The following is a 13,868-nucleotide window of genomic DNA, read 5'->3' as shown; positions in this document are numbered from 1 at the left end:
GTTTATGGATGCCAACACGTCACTGTTTGGAATAGTGATCAAATCCTCAACAGAAAAAGATAAGATCCATGTAGAACCCCACAGGGTATCAGTACTGTTGGGAAAAATAAGAGCAATAGTCAAGGTTCTACTCCTTAGCCAGGATGGGCCAGTAAATATATTTTTGGACAGCAAATACTCAGTACAGGTAGCAAAGGTGATCCATTTTGCAGTCTTTAACCTGACCAATAAGCCAATTGACAGATGTTCACAACACTTAAAAAGCTGAGAACAGAAAACACCCATGGTATATCTCACACATAAAATCACATACTGGGTTACATGGCTTTATTTTCCAAGGCAACAAAAAGGTTGATCATCTTATCTCCTGCAACACGGCTTATATTGGACACCTAGAACAAGCCCATATTCTACACCAAAAATTTCATATGTCAGCAAGCAACATAAAATTGCTTTTCCCAGAGCTAACAATGATCCAATGCAAACACCTAGTGTGTTCTTGCAAGAATTCTGCACCCCTCATCCTGTTAGGCCCACTGCAACAAGCAGGAGTGAACTCGTGAGGCCTTGCTCCTAATAAGCTCTGGCAAGTGGACACCACTCACATTAACTCCTTTGTTAAACTTAAGTTTGCCCATGTGGTGGTAGATACTTATTCAAAGGCTGTATTTGCAACAGCCCAATCTGGAGAAAAGGCTAGTAATGTGATAAAGGCGGTCAAGTCAGCCATGCTGGTCCTTGGTGTCCCCTGGATCATAAAGACTGATAACAGGCCAGCATATACATCACAGGAATTTAATTCCTTCCTGAAATCCTGGAACATACAGTCTGCCACAGGTATCCCATTCAACCCACAGGGATAGGCAATCATAGAAACAACTCATAGGACAATTAAAGATCTCTTTCAAAAACAGAAAAACAATCATATGCCTCCAGACCCACAGCTTGCTTTGACTGAGGTCCCTTTCACTATCAATTTTCTTACTTTTGATTCCCAAGGGATAAGCCCAGCTTATAAACACTGGGGATCCTTTCCATCCCAGACCCCAGCCCCTATGGTTAGGTGGAAAGACCCCCCTGATAGGAGAATGGAAGAGACCACACCCTCTGCTAACCAAGGGTGGAGGATATGCTTGTGTCTTTCCAGAGAATGCAGGATAGCCCATTTGGGTAGCAGCCAGAAACATCAAGCCTGCAACTGACAGTCAACCAGAACCAGTTGAACAAGACTGAGAGTCCACCTTGTTAGCAGACGCACCTGCCCTATCATCCTAGCCTGAGAAACTGCCCATGGCCACATCCACTACTGCTTTATACCCCACTTAGCTCTGGTCAGCCACTCAAATGGCCCACAGCCTGTGTGTGGTCATGCCATTCCTAATTACCACTGTCCCTCATTCCTACCTCTATCTGAGCAAGCACTCCTGTGGTCTCCCATTTTGAGCACTGGTTAGCCAACAAGGGCAAGATCCCCTGGGGGACTACCTAAGACAGGCACAGCCACATATGGAGTCCACATGGAAATGGGGTCAACAATTGTATGGCCAAGAATCATGCCTCCTATTGCTCAAAAATAAGCAAAAAGGGGGAAATGTGGTGGAATGAGAAGGCCATGCCCAGATGGCTGCTGGCAACAAAAACTGCCTGGCAACAGGCTGTGATTGGTTAGGGTATAGACAGCCCCTTGACCAGATTGGCTGCCTTGGCTATTTAAGCTGCTGTACCAACTGAAATAAATGAGTGTGTGGGTTGCTCGCTTTAGGCCTGCTTTTACCCAACTCCTGGGGTCTGTGTGGTGACTCGTGCCTCTTGCCCCACCACACTCCTCCTCTCAGAATGAATCCACCTCAACAGATTTTGATCTCTTTTAAAAATTATACTCCTAATTCAGAAACTCCTCAATATTTTTAAATACTTATTTATTTATTTGAAGGCAGAGTTACAGAGGCAGAGGCAGAGAGAGAGGGAGAGGGAGAGGGAGAGGGAGAGAGAGAGAGGTCTTCCATCTGCTGGTTCACTCCCAAGATGGCCACAACAGCCAGAGCTATGCCAATTGAAATCCAGGAGCCAGGGGCTTCTTTTGGGTATCCACACAGTTGCAGGGGCCCTAGGACTCGGGCCATCTTCTATTGCTTTCCCAGGCCATAGCAGGGAGCTAGTTTGGAAGTGGAGTAGCTGGGACTTGAACCAGCACCCATATGGGATGCTAATACTGCAGGTGGTGGCTTCATGCACTACGTCACAGCGCTGGCCCCTTTAATGTGTGTGTGTGTGTGTGTGTGTGTGTATATATATATATATATATATATATATTTGAAAGGCAGAGTTAGGGAAAGAGAGATATCTTTTTTCCACTGGTTCACCCCCCCAAATGGCTACAATGGTCAGGGTGGGACCAGACTGAAGACAGGGGCCTGGAATTCCATCCAGGTCTCCCACATCAGTGACAGGGGCCCAAATATTTTTTCCATCTTCTGCTGCTTTCACAGGTGCTGGGACTTGAGCAGTGCCCATGTAGGATGCAGGCATCACAGGTGGAGGATTAACCTGCTTTTCCACAAAGCCAACCTCTCCTCTTAATATCTTGTTAAGATCTGTGACATCTGTAAGGCTAATTCTATTTGATTTGTGGAATTTGTTATTTGTGTTGCTTTCCTGTTTTTCTCTTAAACACTTTTATCAGATACGAATTTTGTCAATATTGTCACATCTTGGTTGGGGAGCTGCTTCCCATGGTCTATGGACTTGTTATTCAGCACAGAAATAAAGAGAAGAGGGAAGCACTGTGACATATCGGGTTAAGCTACCACCTCCGATGCCAGCACCCTATATGGGTGCCAGTTCATGTCCTGGAAGCTCCACTTCTGATTCAGCTTTCTTCTTGCTAGTGTGTCTGGGAAAGCAGGATAAGATAGCTCAAGTACTTGGCACCCTGCACACACATGGGAGACCAAGAAGCTTCTGGCTCCTGGCTTGTGCTTCACCCAGCCCTTGCTGTTGTGGCCATTTGGGGAGTGAACCAGCACATGGAAGAACTCTCTGTCTCCCTCACTCTCTCCCCATATCAACACTAACTTTAAAATAAATAAATATCTCTTTAAAAAAAGGAATAAGGAGAAAAGTCCAAGAGAGAGTACAAGAGTGAGAGCAAGCTTATTTGCAATAAATGACAGAAGCTCGCACATGTTGGGGAAGGGACTTGGAGCTGGCAATCCATTGCCTCCAGGAGGTTGGTCTGTTTTATGCTATTTCTTTTTTCCCTCTCTTATGTGTTATGTACTAGTCCCTCACCTAGTGCATGTAGTAGAGGTCATGTTTGGGTTGGCTTCCCCATCTCTGTCCAGGAGTACAGAAGGGATAAGTAATTGGATCCCCTTCCTCTGTGCAGGAAGTGTTGGTAATTGACTAATATTTTCCATATCCTTGTCTTAGGTGCCATATCACCCCACTTCCTCTCTTCAGTCTATTCTAAATTGTGCTTTGTTACATTTTGTTTTTCCCTGGAGAGGTAGAATTTTTCTGGAATTTTCCCAAAGCCTACTCTTTTCTCTAACCCTGCTTCAGGGTCCCTCTTGCCTTACAATATGATTTAAAACTTTTTTCTTGCTTATTAGTTTCTGTTGTACATTTTTACTACAGGTATTTCATGGATGTTTACTATTCTTTTTTCTTTGCATTTATTCTATGCTATTTTAGGATGCTCATTTTAGTTCTTAAGAAGAAAGCCAAAATGAAGAGCTTTCAGTCTTCTGTTCTAACGTATTCACTTGAGGCTAAAAATTTCCTCTAAGCACTGCCTTAAATAACACCTGATATATTCCTTCTTATGTTCCAGGTCCTGTATCTGCAGACCCTGTCTGCCTCCCAGTTTTTCTATCCCCTTGTGCCTGTAGCTATGCCAACAGATTTATACATCCAACATTGTGCCTGAAATCACAATATTTGCTATCCAGCATGACCATCTCCTATAACTCTGACCCATGCTCATCCTTGCATTTTTCTTACTTTAAAATCTTGTCTGTCTATAGCCCAGGCCAGTTTTCAAAAGTTTATCAAAAGGACTCAAACCAGCACCCATATGAGATGTCAACACTGCAGGCAGTGACGTTACCTCCATGCCACCATGCTGGCCCTGACCAAAAACTTTTAAAAGCATGATAGTCATGAGAGCCAGGAAATTCCCTTAGGTTTTTTTTTTTTTTATTGAATGTTTTGGAAGTAATAGCTCCCTTCGAGCATTTTAGCAAACTGAGAGAACTTGCTGAGATGAAGCTGTTTCCAGGCTTTCCTGTAAAATTAGCTACACCTGGGCCTGGTGCTGTGGTGTAGCAGGTAAAGCTGCCATCTGTGGTGCCGACATCTCATATGGATGCTAGTTCAAGTCCCAGCTGCTCCACTTCCAATCAGCTCTGTGCTATGGCCTGGGAAAGCAGTGGAAGATGGCCCAAGACCTTGGGCCCCACATGGGAGACCCAGAAGAAGCTCCTGGCTTCTGGCTTTAGATCAGCCCAGTTCTGACCATTGCCGCCATTTGAGGAGTGAACCAACAGATGGAAGACCTTTTTCTCTTTCTCTGACTTTCTATAACTCTACCTTCCAAATAAACAAATAAATCTTTATTAAAAAAAAAGTCCTTGGGGCCGACACTGTGGCACAGCCAGTAAAGCTGCCACCTGTAGTGCTGGCATACCATATGGGTAACTGTTTTAGTCCTGGCTGCTCCACTTCTGATCCAGCTCTCTGCTATAGCCTGGGAAGCAGTAGGAAATGGGCCAAGTCTTTGGGCCCTGCACCTGAGTGGGAGACCCAGAAGAATCTCCTGAATCCTGGATTTGGATCAGCCCAACTTCAGCCACTGTAGCCATCTGGGGAGTGAACCAGCAGATGAAAGACCTCTCTTTCTGTCTCTTTGCCTCTGCCTCTCTGTAACTCTGCCTTTCAAATAAATAAATAAATATTTGTTTAAAAAGTCCTTGCTATGTTCATGGTAAGATATTGTTAGCATGCTTAGAGAGTCCTCTTCCAAATCTCAGCAATTTAAACAAAATCCAAATGTTTAAAATTGCTTCCTAGTAAGTTCATACCAGTTTGATTATTGTATTTGTTTTTAGTGGAATAAGGATGTACTGATGTCAGTTTTAAAAAACAACCTACATATTTTGGAAAATCCTACATAATGTATTTACTATTTTCAAAATAAAGAATTATTTTATATGCTAACAGACTATATTTGCTGCAAGTTAAAGTCTAGAAGCATGTGTTGGTGCTGTGTTGTACTAGGTTATGCCTTCACCTGGGGCATTATCATCCCATATGGGTGCTGGTTCATGTACCAGCTGCTCTTTTTCCAATCCAGTTCTCTGCTAATGGCCTGGGAAAGCTGTGGAAAATGGTGCAAGTGCTTGGGTCCTGCACCTTCATGGGAGACCCAGAAGAAGATCCTGGATCCTGGCTTTGGAATGGCCCAGCTCCAGCTATTGAAGTTATTTGGAGAAGTGAATATACAAATTTAAAACCTTTGTCTCTCCCTCTCTCTGCCTGCAACTCTACATATGTTATAATACATAACAGCCATAAAGTGTCATGTTGTATTAAAGAGCTTAGTTAAATGTTTTTTTCTTGTTAAATCTTAGAATGAATTTTACCTATTTCACATCCAATAAGTCCTTTATTCAGGAAGAAGGGTGGAGGGCAGGAAAAATTGTGGGAATAACTTGATCCCATTCCCTGATAAGTTCCTGTATGAATATAGACTATGTACTCAGCTCTTTCCTGAGATGTCCACATGATCTATCAGGAGTATTTCAGCCCCCCCTAGTTCTTTGCTGAGATGCACATCTGAGCAGTCAAGTGTGTTCTCTCCATTAAACTGTGTAACTTTGCTTATACCTGTCTGAATGGCTGAGTACTCTCTCAGATTCTGTCTAGAGGGGTCCATCCATTCTTATAAATTCTCTACCCATTAATTCTTGCTACCTTCCTTATCACTACTCTCTTACATCTGTTCAAAGTCCACATTATGTTTATGGGTAATGCTTTCAGTATTGTATGTAAAACTAATTTTTGTACAGAAATCTTATACATTTTATTCTTACATATCTGTGCTTTCTACTTTTTTAAAATACAAGTTTATTCAGCACGTTTGTGCTTGTTTTCTAAAATTTATTTGTTTGAAAGGCAGAGTTATACACAAAGAAAGGGGAAGAGAGAGAGAGAGAGAGAGAGAGAGAGACCTCTCATCTGATGATCCACTATACAAATGGCTGCAACAGCTGGTGCTGGGCCAATCCAAAGCCAGGAGCCAAGAACCTCTTCTAGATCTCCCATGTGAGTGGCAGAGGCTCAGGGACTTGGGCCAATTTCTGCTGCTTCCCCACGTGTATTAGCAGGAAGCTGGATTGGAAATGGAGTAGCCAGGACTCAAATCAGTGTTCGTATGGGATGCCAGCACTGCAGGCACCTACTTTGACCTGCTAAACCACAGATCTGACCCCTTATTCACTAGAGTGACTTCATGTGTTATTTTCACAGTATGCATCTTTTGATTTTTCCCTTATTATCATCCATTTGCATTTTCACTATTTTTGTAGACTACATTACCTGTACCAGGCTGCCTCTGTCCCTTTGACAAAGATTAGTAAAGTAATAAGTATTTGAGACCATTTATACCTTGCCACTTACCTACATGAATATTCTTTGTCCAACATTATGAGCTTTCTTTAGATTTATTTATTTGAAAGGTAGAGTTTCAGAGAGAGAAAGAGAGAGATCTTCATCCACTGGTTCACTCCCCAAATGGTTGCAATGGCCATAGCTGGGCTTATCCAAAGCCAGGATCCAGGAGCTTCTTCTGTCTCCCACCTGGGTGCAGGGACACAAGGAGTTGGGCCATCTTCCACTGGTTTCCTAGGCACATCAGCAGGGTGCTGAGCAGGTGGCCATATGGGATGCCAGCACTACAGATGGAGGCTTTACCCACTAAGCCACAGTGCTGGCCCCATATTCTTGATGATTGTATGTTTAGATTAAAGCATAAAATTAGGAATTGTAGATTCCTCAAATTTGCTTTTATTTTTTTATTTTCCAGACTTCTCAAGGATGAAAAATAGCTTTTAATTGTCTACAGAATAGCTTACTGAGATTATTGTTGAGATTGTACTGAATCTATTGCTGAAACTTGGAAGAATTTATGTCTTAATAATATATCATTTGATCAATAAAAAGACATATATACACAAATTGATTTAAATTTTCTGTCTTTCAATAAATTTTCAAAAAATTTCCACACACATCTATATAAATTTGATGAATTGATGCTTCAATAATTCTATTATTTTTATTCTCAATTATTCTATTTTATTCTCACTTCTTTTATTATGTCTTGTTATTTTTGGTTTATTGTAAATTTTTGTGTTATTTGAAATTCAAATTGTCCATGTCTGGTATATATAGTATTATTTTACTTTCTATATTGCCAGTTAAGTTGGTTTCCTGTAATTTCCATCAAGTCTCATCATATATGAAATAATGGGATGTATTTCTGTCTGAATTTCTAAAATAATGTCAGTGGATTGTCAGAAAAATGAATTTTAATGATTTAGTGAAAGAACATGAAGTGCCCATGACTGCCACTTCACCAAATCCTCTTGCTTTCCTATTCTATGTGTCACAGCTGCTAGAGGGGATGCTAACCTGCCTTTTCTGCCTGCTGTGGATGGCATGCATGCACTTGGTATGAGACAGTCATGGTATCCCTTCTTTTTGTTGAATTCTCCCTGAAGTGGATTAAGGGTTTCATCTCATTGGACACAATTCAGACATATCTAGAATGGTTGGTCTGAAATTTTGTTGGTGTATACTGATTTGTGAAAGCCACATGGGAGTTCAGGTTAAATGCAGGTGCGGTCTCCTTTCAGATATTCAAAAACAAAAATATAATATTGTGTTCAAATATCACAACTATAGAGAAAACATGTCCAGAAATAAAGAATTTAAACCTCTTATTGAGTAGCATGATCATGCAGAACAGGCAGTTTTTCCTTTTAAAAGATTTATTAATTTATTTGAAAGTCAGCATTACACAGAGAGAGAAGGAGAGGCAGAGAGAAAGAGAGGTCATTTGTTCATTTGGTTCACTCCCCCAATTGGTTGCAATGGCCAGAGCTGTGTGATCTAAAGCCAGGAGCCAGGAGCTTCCTCCAGGTCTTCCCATGTGAGTGCAGGAGCCCAAGGGCTTGGGCCATCTTCTATGCTTTCCCAAGCCATAACAAAGTGCTGGATCAAAAGCGGAGTAGCTGGGACTCAAACCAGTGCCCATATGGAATGCTGGCACTGCAGACAGTGGCTTTACCTACTACACTACTGTGCCAGCCCCAGAACAAGCATGTATAACACAGCAAGTTAGAATATTGGATTTTGAATATGAATTCACATTAGGATATGCTTTATATTGTAGGAGTTTATGGATAGAGGTTATGGGCAAACACAAGACTTGTGTAGGTAAGTTTTACATAGATACTTAGGCATGAAGACAAATTTTTCATTACCTACACAATCATATTATTGAAAAATAAAAATAGAGATAAAGGATGGAAAAAGAAAGCAGAGGAGTCATATGTGATTTTTTTTTCAGGGCCCATATAAATAGTGACACTTTGGTAAGGGATTTTTCATGAGATTGTTTTAAGGAAAGAAATTTTTCTGAAAAGGAAACTCAAATGTAGCACACACTTATTTTCTATGATATTTATGTTTAAGCAAAGTGCTTATGCATGTATTACTTTCTTGTAAATTAAAAATTATCGGACAGTTCATCTGGAAAAACAACAGGAGAAAGTAAAAAAATTGATTTAGAGTTCATTTTTCTTTTACAATGTAGACTGATTGACAAAATATTTTTAAAATAAATGTAACCCTTGATATTGTAGAAATATTGCCATATTGCAAATGTGTGAAATATGGGAAATACCTATAAATAGTAAAAACACAAAAAGACACACACACACACATATAAACTGTACACATACTAGGGTCCATTCTTATCTTTAGGGGGAAAGGACTCAAAGACAAATGTCTCCCCAGTTCTTTAACTCAGAACTACTCTCAATGGTTCACACATTTTACTGATGAGTAAACTTGCTTCAAGTTTTCCATGAATAGAAATTGAGAAATTTGTCAATTGTACTCTATGGAGCATGTAAGTGACCATACCATAAACTCTCAAATGCAATGGTGTGTTGGAGTTGTTTCCTGGATATTGTTCCTGACCATGTGGGCAGTGAGAGCCATGGGAAAATTAAAGGTACTTCAGCTGACAGATCTGTTACTTGGAGGCTCCACAAAGGAATCAATGACATCTTTGTGCAACTTGAGGGCTCGGCTGCTCCTCTCCTGATCCAGCTCTCTGCTATGGCCTGGGATAGCAGTAAAAGATGGCCCAAGTCCTTGGGCCCCTGCACCCATGTGGGAGACCAGGAAGAAGCTCCTGGCTCCTGGTTCCTGGCTTCGGATTGGTGCATTTACAGCTGTTGTGGCCAATTGGGGAGTGAACCATCGGATGGAAGATCTGTCTGTCTGTCTCTCTCTCTCTCTCTCTGTGCCTCTCCTCTCTCTGTAATTGAGACTTTCAAATAAATAAATAAATCTTCAAAAAAAAAAAAAACAATCGAATAACCCAGCATACAGGTCTTAAGAGTACCTGAAGATGTAGAAAGAGAGAATGGAATAGAAGGCCTATTTTGTGAAATAATCACAGAAAACTCCCCCAATTTGGAGAAAGAAAGGGATGCCAAGTACAGGAAGCACATAGAACACATATGAAACATTACCTGAAAAGATCTTCACCATGACACATTGTAGTCAAACTTTCCACAGTAAGGCATAAAGAAAACATTCTAAAATGTGCATGAGAGAAATGCCAGATTGTTTTCAGAGGATCTGCAACTACACTCACAGCTGATTTCTCATCAGAAACCCTACAGGCTAGGAGAGAATGGCAAGATATATTTCAAGTCTTAAGAGAAATAAACTGTCAAGCCAGAATATCATGCCCTGCAATGCTCTTATCTAATAATGAAGGTGAAATCAAGACCTTTAATAACAAACAGAAATTGACATAATTTGTCATTTCTCAGAGCCTTACAAAATATGCTAAAGGATTTGCTACACACAGAAATACAAGAAGAAAGCCATCATCATGAATAAATGTGATGGCAGAAAATTCCCCAATAAAAGTATGAAAGAAATCCAAAGTAATGATAGGAATATTCATGGAAAATGGCAGGGACAACAAGTTACTTATAAATAGTTACTTTGGATGTAAAGGCCTCCACTCTCCAGTTAAATGATACAGGCTGGCTAAATGGATTTTTTTTTTTTAAAAAAAGACCAATCTATTTTCTGCCTACAAGAAAGACATCTCACTAACAAAGATACATGAAGACCAAAAGGATGGAAAAAGATATCCCATGCTAATGAAAAGCAAAATAGGCAGATGTAACCATCTAATATCAGAGAAAATAACCTTTAACAGAAAAACAGTTAAAAGAGAAAAAGAAGGGCACTATGTAATGATTAAGAGGGAAGTTCATAGCAATTGGTGCCTACATCAAGAAACTGGGAAGTCACCAAATAAATGAGCTGTGGATGCATCCCAAGGACCTAGAAAAACAACAAATTAAAGTCCAATTTAGTAGGAAGAAATAAATAGCTAAAGAAGAAATAAACAAAATTAAAACCAAAAAAAAAAAAACACAAAAGATTAAGGAAATTAAGAACTGGTTTTTTTGAACAAATAAATAAAATTGACCTACCATTGGCCCATATAACCAAAGAAAAGAGGGAGAGGACTCAGATAAATAAAATCAGCCATGAAAAAGAAAATGTAGATATGGTCACCCTATAAATAAAAAGAGTGATCAGGAGTTATTACAATGAGTTATATACAAACAAATGAGGAAACCAAAAAGAATAGGCCCAAGTCTAGGAGAAGACAGTTTAAAAATGAAGTGGAAAGAGTGCAGTCTCAGGGAAGAGTTAGGGAGAGAACAGCAGAGGAAACTACACAAATTGGAGGAACATAATGGAACTACTTAGAGGGCAAGGACATGCACAACTTAGGAGTCCAGCAGCAGAAAGCCTCTGCACCAGTGTTGGAGAGTGAAGTAAGACCAGACTTCAGCAGCACAAACCACTGGCAAAAAAGCTGTAGGAAAAGCCTAGAAGGAATTCAGCTTGGAGCCTTGTGGGGGATAGTGTACCTGTCATACCAGAGAAAAAAAGACAAAGGAGGGGGCATGTTTTCTCTCTCCCTGATCATGCTGCAAAGGCGTATAACAAGCTGACACCAAGAAAGTGCCATTTTGGACATATGTAACACCTGTGCCAGCTTGTGTCCGCTCCCAGGAACCAGCCAAGCAGACTCCTGAGTGTGGTGGGGAGAACAGACAGGGAGCTGGGTGCTCATGACCATGGGAGGCTTGTGCATGTGGACTGTGAAAACACTGAGGCTTCATGGGAGGACTCAGGGTGTGGCTGAGGCAAGAGCAGTCACTTGTGGGAGGCTCCATGTGATCAGGGCTCCCTGGTTACCTGGCAAAGAACATTGCTGGGGAATCTGAGCTTACACTGAAGACTGTCCAGATCCTTTGGGTGGTTCTTGTGGCAGAATGGACAAATAATATACTCATTGGGGCTAGCACCCAGGCACTGGCCTCTTTCTAGGTGAGGAGCTCAGCTAAGTCTATGCAAACAGACAAGAAGAAACCTCCTCTCTGATTAAAAATGAAAAGGAGATTTACCACACCAAACCTGGATGTGTCACCTCAGACACACCCTTCACCCTGGAGTACATACCCACCAGACACCTCTAGATATTCCCTGAAAGCAGACACTAGTCACTCAGACACAGCTCAAAGACAAAAGCCACCACACCAAAAAAAAAAAGAAAGAAAGAAAAAAAGAAAAAGAAAAGAAAAGAAAACAACAAGTATCTTCACAAATGCCAAAAATAAATGCACCAATTCAAGAAACAAGAATAAGGAAGGCAATATGACACCCCCCAAAGAATACAACACCTCAAACCTAGATTGTAAAGATGATGAGATTGAAGAAATGCCAGAAATGCAATTCAAACAATTAATCATAGGATTACTTAGGAGTAATCAAAAGCAAATTCATGAACTAATGAAATCCATACATGATATGAAAGAACATTTCTGTCACAAAATTGGGATTCTAAAGAGAAATCAAAATGAAATATTAAAAGTGAAGATTTCAATAGAACAGATAATACTTACAGTGGAAATCATTAACAGAATTGGGGAAACAGAAGAAAGAATATCCAACTTAGAAAACAAAGAACAGGAAATTATATAATCAGACCAAACACAAGAAGAAGAAATTAGAAAACTAAAAAATACAATTGGAAATCTACAGGATACAATCAAATGACCCAACATATGGATTCTAAGAGTTCCTGAAGGTGTGGAAAAAGAGAAAGTATTAGAAGGCCTTTTTGGGGCCAGTGCTGTGGCACTGTGGGTTAAATCCCCAGCCTGCTGTGCCAGCATCCCATATGGGCACTGGCTTGAGTCCCAGCTGGTCCTCTTCTGATCCAGCTCTCTTCAATGGCCTGGGAAATCAATAGAAGATGGCCCAAGTGCTTGGGCCCCTGCATCCATGTGGGAGACCCAGAAGAAGCTCCTGGCTCCTGTTTCCTGGCTCCTGGCTTTGGATCAGCTCAGCTCTGCCCATTGCAGTCATCTGGTGAGTGAACCAGTGGAATGGAAGACTTCTTTTTCTCTGGCTCTACCTCTCTCTCTGTAACTCTGTCTTTCAAACAAATAAAGTAAATCTTAAAAAAAAAACCCAAGTCCCAAAGTGACAAATGCCATATGTTCTCTCTGATTTGTGAGAACTAATAGAGCACCTAACAGGAAATCTGTAGAAGTGAAATTGACACTTTGAGAAGTGATGACTTGAACAGTTCTTGTCTTCACTGTTGAGGAACGAGTTTTTTTCCTTAATAGAGAATGGGACTGGGAAGGAAAAGGGAGGAGAAGGTGGGGTGGGAGTGTGAGTGGTAGGGGCTATGGTGGGAAGAATCACTATATTCCTAAAGTTGTACTTATGAAATTTGTATTCATGAAATAAAAGGTTCCTTTGGGAAAAAAAAAAGATTCAAGATTCCTGGACACAATCTACCAAAATTGAGTCATGAAGACATAGAACACATAAACACACCAATAACCAGGATGGAGATTGAATCAGTAGTAAAGACCCTTCCAACAAAGAAAAGCCAGACATTTAAAGAAGAACTAATTCCAACTCTTCTCAATCTATTCAAAACAATTGAAAGGGAGAGTATTCTTCCAAACACTTTCCATGAAGCTGGCATTACCTTAATTCCTAATTCAGAAAAAAAGAATAATAGACCAATTTCCCTGATGAGCATAGATACTAAAATCCTTAGCAAAATACCAGCCAATTGAATACATCAGAAAGATCATTGACCCAGACCAAGTGGGATTTATCCCCGGTATGCAGGGATGGTTCAACATCTGAAAATCAATAAATATGATACATCATATTAACAAACTGAAGAACAAAACCATATAATTATTTCAATAGATGTAGATAAAGCATTTGATAAAATTCAACATCCTTTTATAATGAAAATGTTAAGCAATTTGGGTACAGAAGGAATATTCCTCAACATAAGGCAAAATTATGACAAACACACAGCCAGCAACCTATTGAATGGGGAAAAATGGAGGTATTTCAGTTAAGATCCAGAAGCAGACAAGCATGCCTACTCTCACTGTTGCTATTTAATATTGTCCTGGAAGTTCTAACCAGTGCCATTAAGC

General features: G+C 40.4%; 1 pseudogene; it reads left to right on the top strand.

Annotated features, from left to right (window-relative positions):
- Positions 1-13,868, top strand: part of LOC100358844 (inducible T-cell costimulator-like) — a 43,578-nt pseudogene that overhangs the window by 6,736 nt on the left and 22,974 nt on the right.

This window comes from Oryctolagus cuniculus, chromosome 19 (genome assembly GCF_051225735.1).
Source record: "Oryctolagus cuniculus isolate XC-2025 breed Fujian yellow rabbit chromosome 19, ASM5122573v1, whole genome shotgun sequence".
Lineage (NCBI taxonomy): Eukaryota > Metazoa > Chordata > Mammalia > Lagomorpha > Leporidae > Oryctolagus > Oryctolagus cuniculus.
This window is presented reverse-complemented; position numbering and strand designations above follow the sequence as displayed.